This window comes from Triticum dicoccoides, chromosome 3A (assembly GCF_002162155.2).
Source record: "Triticum dicoccoides isolate Atlit2015 ecotype Zavitan chromosome 3A, WEW_v2.0, whole genome shotgun sequence".
Classification (NCBI taxonomy): Eukaryota; Viridiplantae; Streptophyta; class Magnoliopsida; order Poales; family Poaceae; genus Triticum; species Triticum dicoccoides.
The window spans coordinates 392,413,185-392,419,491 of NC_041384.1; the positions used below are offsets into that span (position 1 = coordinate 392,413,185).

The following is a 6,307-nucleotide window of genomic DNA, read 5'->3' on the forward strand; positions in this document are numbered from 1 at the left end:
GTGTTTCTCATCATCATTCTCTGCATTTGAAGACCGAAGAAGAGTTTTCCTCCAAATCTTATCCGTTCTCTCAAAGATTTGGGATTCTAGCTTGATGCCATCCTCTCATAATTTATTTCCGATTGTGAGAATTCTTTTCACCCATCTAGAGCATTTCAGGAGTCTTTTCAGTTTGATTCTCCGGAGGCCATCATTTCGGAAGATTTATTCATTCTCAGCTTTCAGCTCTCGTTCTCGAAATCTTACCGGTGATTCATCCCTTTACTTCAATCGCTTTTCAATTCTTACGATGGTTCGTTCAAGATTTCTCTTCCTTCATTATCATATCATTTCATTCGCTCTTTCCAATCCTACCGGTGGTTCATTGAAGATTTTCCCAAGTTTGCACTATATCTCTCTTAATCATTTCTACGAGAATAAGTAGTATGCCAATTCCGTTGCTTGTCATCAATTAAATTGATGAATGGTAAGCATAATGTAATTCTTATTCTTGTTTCTTCGAGTAAATTCAATTCCTTATTCCGGAGGTTCATCAAAATTCTTGGTTTCAATTGTTCATCTTTTCTTTTCCCGGAGTTCCAATCTCTCATCATCACGAAGATCCATCTAAATCATTGCAAGGCTTCAATATTATTCTTTTCATCCTTCACTTCTTTTGATAATTCTTTATTACCAGAGTTCTCACGATGGCTCAACTTGGTGGTTCATCAAGGTTTTCTTTCATTCTCCAATTGTTCTTCAAGATTTCTCTCGGAGTTAAGATCTGCCAAGCTTTACTCTGAAAATAAACATGGTCCTCAACACATGTTTGTCTTGAGGAGTTTAAGCATTCTTCATCTTGCATTCCGAAGTGGAATTCTTTCATATCTCATATTTTAAGGTGGTGTTATGTCATTGGTGATAATTTTCCTTCGTGTTCATGATTGACAAGTTGTCCGGAATGACATATTTTAAACCCATCATTTTCAATTCGTTCATGAGATCTTTTCAATCCATCTATCTCTTCGTTGGAGCTATCTTGGTATAGATTTCACTTAAAGCCTTCCCTAAGGAATGTTGCTATTATGGTGTTTATCAATGATCCAAGTTTCCTCCTATTCTCGCGGTGAAAGAAGTTTTCCATCTCTTCGTCCATCTCAGCTAATCAATCTTTTGGTAGTGGTTGGTTGTCACCTCATAATTTTGAGATGTCTCCATAAGCCCACGAGGATCATATCCTTTCATATTGATCTTCCAACAACTCCATTCAATCCTTCTTTTTAAGGATGCTTTCTTAAATTCATTTCAGGCAGAACTTGTTGTCTTCTTCTCTGTTCTTTTGGTTCCATTCTTATATTTGTTCCGGAGGCATTGTGATGTTGCTCTCTTCGACCCATCATCTTGTTTTGTCAAGATCATGTTCAATTCCTTCCATTTACAGTAGGAGTGCTGCCTAAATTATATCATTCTTATTCCTTCTCTACCTTGTTTAACCGGAGTGTTGTGGCTATCATTCCTCTTCTAACCGGAGTCTCATCCAAGTGCTTTCATTTTGCCAAGTTCATATTATTGCCTTCCATTTCCAACCGGAGTGTTGTCGATATTGATCCTTATCGTTCCTTGTACATCTCGTTTCTACCGGAGTGCTTGCTTGTACTTCTTGTCTATTGTACCCCTTTTCTTATGTCTTTTCAACCTACAAGGTTCTAGTAATGTTCCTCGTTCCTCTTCTCTAACGGAGTGTTTTCAACTTCGTTCATCTCTGTTGTATTCTTCTTTCAAATTGTTTAACCTCTCAAGGTTCATTGGTTTCACTCGTTTGTCAAAGAAGCAACTTTGTTTTACCTCTTCCTCTTCCGTTTCCCTCCGGTGCCATCCTAGATCTCGGGACGAGATCCTCTTGTGGTGGTGGAGTGTTGTGACGCCCCGAGACCGATGCTCCAGATGCCTTCCATTTATTTTGTTGTTGCCATGTATGGATTGCCATGTTTGTCATAATAAATTGTTGCATCATCATGCTTGTGTTATCTTTTATTTTCACTTTGTGCATTCCATCTTCATGTATGTTGCCATGTGCATTTGCATCCATCATGTTCATATTGCCTTGTTTCCATTTGTGTTCTTGGGTATGTTCTTCCTCTTGCCTCCCCTTTTTCTTGTGCTCAAGCTCCAACTTGGTTCCACCAAGTTTCATCAAAACCAAGTCAACGCTTCCAATTCTTTCTTTTCTCCCAATTATTGCAAGTGACATTTTCCCCCTCCTCCATTAATGTTCATTTATTTCCTGATGATCTTACTCCAGCCCTTTTACCTCTCTGTCAAATATCATCCTTTTTGGAGTTGTTTTGGTTGGATTCAAAAATGGCTCAAGTTCGAATTAAATTCAAACTTGAATTATTTTTCTATCCTTAAAAATGCCCAAAGCAATTTATTCAAATTCTACACAAATTCTGGACTCCTAGGATATTCTCATATCTCTCTCAACCTTCTTCATTATACTTGTGCTTTTCTGTTTTGTTTTGTGTCTGAAGAAAAGAGAAGAAGTAAAGCAGCAGTAGCAACATTGTAGCCCAGCACCAGCACCAGCAGCCCATCTCCGCAGCCCACCTGCACTGACCTTTCAGCCCAGCCAAGCCCACATGCGCCGATCCTCCTCTGTTCGGCAGCTCATCCAGGGGCTCCACGTCGGCACCTCAACTGATTTGACGGCCGGAACAGGAGCCCCTGCTCCTACAAAACCTACCCCGCAGGCCCCCCTGCAGCCCTAGACTTCTCCGTTCCCTCCTCGCGCCGCCAACCCTTTCCCCTCCCCTCTGTTTCCTCTTCTTCCTCAAGGAACAGAGAAAGAGAAAACACCACCGAGAGCCTCGCCGTTGCTTGCGTGGTTGGAGGTCACCACGGTCATCTCCGGTATGTGCATCTTCTTCCTCGACGTCGTTTATGTCCGTTCAGACGCCTTCCCCGCACTAGGTCGCCTCCATTATGTCGGCGTCTTCTTCCTCTGCTCGACTTCTTCAGGGAACGCGAACACCTCCACGATCAGCGCTTCTTCCTGTACGCCTCTGTCGTCGCGTACCCGGCCTCCATGTCGTATCCTTCGAACCCATGGCGAGCAGTCGCTCCTCCCTAGTCCTTCCTCGGCGTGCTTTTCATCCTGTAACCGTCGTTTTGATCTTGACCGAGGCCCGTCCGCCATGGCCGTTTCTGAAGCAAGCCGAGGCTCTGTTTCCGCGCACATGCACACCTTGCTGCCGCCCCTTGCTGCACTTGTGCACCTTGCCAGATGCTGCTCCCGCCCGCACACCACGCGGTCGCCACACCTCGCCGCACACCCTCACACGGCGCCATCCGTCCAGCCGGCCGCCATGGATGGGCTGAGCCCAGCCTCGTCGGCCGCCTCCTCATCACACGCCCAGCACCCGCTGCTCGCTCCCACCATCTCCCGCAGCTGCTCCGCGTGCACGCGCGCACCCACACCACAATCCCGCACGCCCGCCGTTGTCTTCAAGCCGCTAGCGCCGTCGCGTTCGCTCGCCGTCGTCGTTGGTTATCCATGCGCATCCATTATTCCAAGCTCGAGCCTTTCAGTAGCTGTATAAGTAGAGCTGGCTTCCCATCTGTTACACAAAGATTGCAACAGCGCAGTGGTTAGCGCGCCCTGGGCATGTCCAAGCGATCTGGGGTTCAAACCCCGTGTGGTACCCTTTTTCTTTGTTTTATGTTTGAACTGCTATTCTTTTCCCAACCAGCAGTTGATCCCCCTCTGTAACGCAAACACCAGACTAGCGTAGTGGCTAACACCCTGGTTTCCAACTAGGAGGTCTTGAGATCGAATCCCATTTAGCCCTCAATTCTTTTCCTCTGTGTTCTTTTTTTTAGTCGCGGAAACACCCACTTAGGCCTCATTCGCTGCTGAGCCGCTGCACCATGATGCTTCAGGCCCGTGCATGTTTTTTTCTGCCTATGCATTTAGTTATCCTATATACTTAAGAAGTTCATCCCCACTAAGTGATTTATCTTGACATGCAGCATGTACACATCAACAAAGTAGCCACGTCACAACCATGCATTCCCACCGCAAGGCGCAAGCACACCTCCTCGGGTGTGAACTGACCTTTTCTTTCCCCCTAAATTCAAGCCATGCATTAGCTATCGGATTCAATGAGCCAAGAACCGAGGAGGTTTGCCTTCTCCACTTCTCCTCCCTGGCCGCTTCTCCTCCCCTCCACTTTCCTCACTCTTGCGCTTCCATCCTCACCGGGGCTACAAATACGTTCCCCTTGCGGGTGTGGCGACTGCGTAGTCAAGACGGCGTCCGCAGAACCCTAAACAATCTTTTCCAATCTTTTCCACCTGCTCTGGGTCCTCCTTCTACTGCCGGCCTCCCCACGTCGGTGTTCAGACCCGTCCCTTCTGTCGTTCCTCCGCTCCGGGTCCTCCTCGAGGCCGGCAGCATCGGACGCAACAGACGCGGCGGACGCGACTCGCGGCCCCGGTTTGTGCGGGATCCATCAAGGTGGCCTCGGGAAGGAGCAGGTCGCCGGTATCGCCACGCCTCCTCGCGGCCGCCATGGCAGGCAAGCCATCACCTCGCAGCCGATTTATTCTCTGCGCACGCCATGCCTCCCCTGCGGTTTCTCCTCGCGCTGACGGCTTGGGACGCACGCACCGGATGAGACCCTCCCTGCCACGGAGGAGAAGCTCGCCGGCCTCCCCCTGCCTCCTTGACGTAGATATCAATGCCCGCAAGCCCAGCTTCAAGAAGACGGTTAGCATCTCTTCCCCTTAAAGTGATTGCCTTCATTTGGTGTTGTCATTTGTGATGTCTATGATTTTTGGTGCTTACGATCACTCATAAAGATGGGATCCCGGATGGTGGTGTGTTGCATGACAGTTCTTCTCTGTTTTTCCTTAGGTGTGCCATGTTCAGGTTCCAAATGTTCTAAACCTCTGCATGTTCAGGTTCGATTCAGAATTTGAGAAGCAGGTGCTTACGGTGTCACGCAGTACAGTGAAAAGGGCGTTTAGATATACTTAACAGGTTACATATCTTTCCCCTTCGTCTCCCTCCTACCTTGCTTGAAAACAGTTCTCCGCAACTATTAAAACAATCTGCTGAAACTGCTCTACAGGTCCATCATTTCAGCTTTCGGTTCATTCATCTATCTAAACTGTGAGGAGGAGCTATCAAGGCTAGGGATGTGTATACATCACTCCTAGCCACCGGAAGAAGTGGCCAGTTTTCCCCATACACCTAATTGTCTACAATTTTGATTGATTTATTTATTTTTGCAAGAATTTGAAACTGCAGGACGCCGGAGGCATCCAATAGTTGTAATTTCCTGTTTGCTTTTGTCAAATATATTCAGAATTGTATAAGTCACTTGCCTTATTAATCTTTTCGTCTCCACAAAGGTTATGTTTGTGAGCACGTTTAATCCCAGTCTTCTATTTATTAGGTCGCTACCTATTGGTCCATGTTTTACTAACCGATTCAGACACATTCCACTTTTGCTTGAATTTATACTGTGAGAAGTAGTGAAGCCAAACAGGTTGTTATTCTTAATCAACGGGAATTGAAGATCTACTCCCATAATTCAAAGGAAAAAATAGAATAAGCATTTCTTAGTATCATGGCAGTGTTCCACACTTTGATACTCTAATACACTATAGTGCAATTCACAGAAATCCTATTCACACTGAGGCATTGGTCATACAATAGGATCAGACGTTGATATCTATACTTTGGCCATATACATCGACAAGACCCAGTCTACTACCCATGGAGAAACTGTTCTCTTTTGTTACATTGCTCACCTTGGAATTTATAGTGCTGATTTGCAATTATATAAAAAAATTATGCCATTTTTAAGGCTAGCAAAGAGATCTCGCAGCAACGCGCGGGGTATCATCTAGTTTTTACAGTTATTGCATAATTACAGAAAATGTCATTTTCTTGCATTGCTCATAATTAAATAACCATGCATCGGAATTAATTAAACTTTATATTTAATATGCTTAGAATTTTGTCTAGTTTCATAATATGTTTTCATCTATGTTTAAAATGTTGTTTGTGTTTATTTTTGCATAATGCCATGTAAAATGCTTTATTTCATAACTAAATAACCGTAGCTCCAAACTTAATAAACTTTATATGTAAATGGGGTAGAAAAATGCCTAGTTTAACATGGTGTACTTGCTTTGCATGTTCAACAACTCTAAAATTGTGTTTAGGGTAGAACAGTACCAAACCTTAAAATATGCACATGAGAAGTTTCCGGACTTGTTGTTTGTTGTTCCGGCCTCATTTAAACTTGCCTAGATAGAT

General features: G+C 44.8%; 1 long non-coding RNA gene across 2 annotated transcripts; it reads left to right on the forward strand.

The window, feature by feature from the left end:
* The first annotated feature begins 2,755 nt into the window (after positions 1-2,755).
* Positions 2,756-5,417, forward strand: LOC119268289. 2 transcript variants are annotated; one of them, XR_005133064.1, is made up of 4 exons: positions 2,756-2,889; positions 4,009-4,747; positions 4,895-5,020; positions 5,112-5,417. It is a non-coding gene; the product is annotated as an uncharacterized LOC119268289 (long non-coding RNA). The 2 variants fall into 2 exon arrangements; XR_005133063.1 differs by lacking the exon at positions 4,009-4,747 and having other exon boundaries at positions 2,763-2,889.
* The last annotated feature ends 890 nt before the right edge of the window (positions 5,418-6,307 follow it).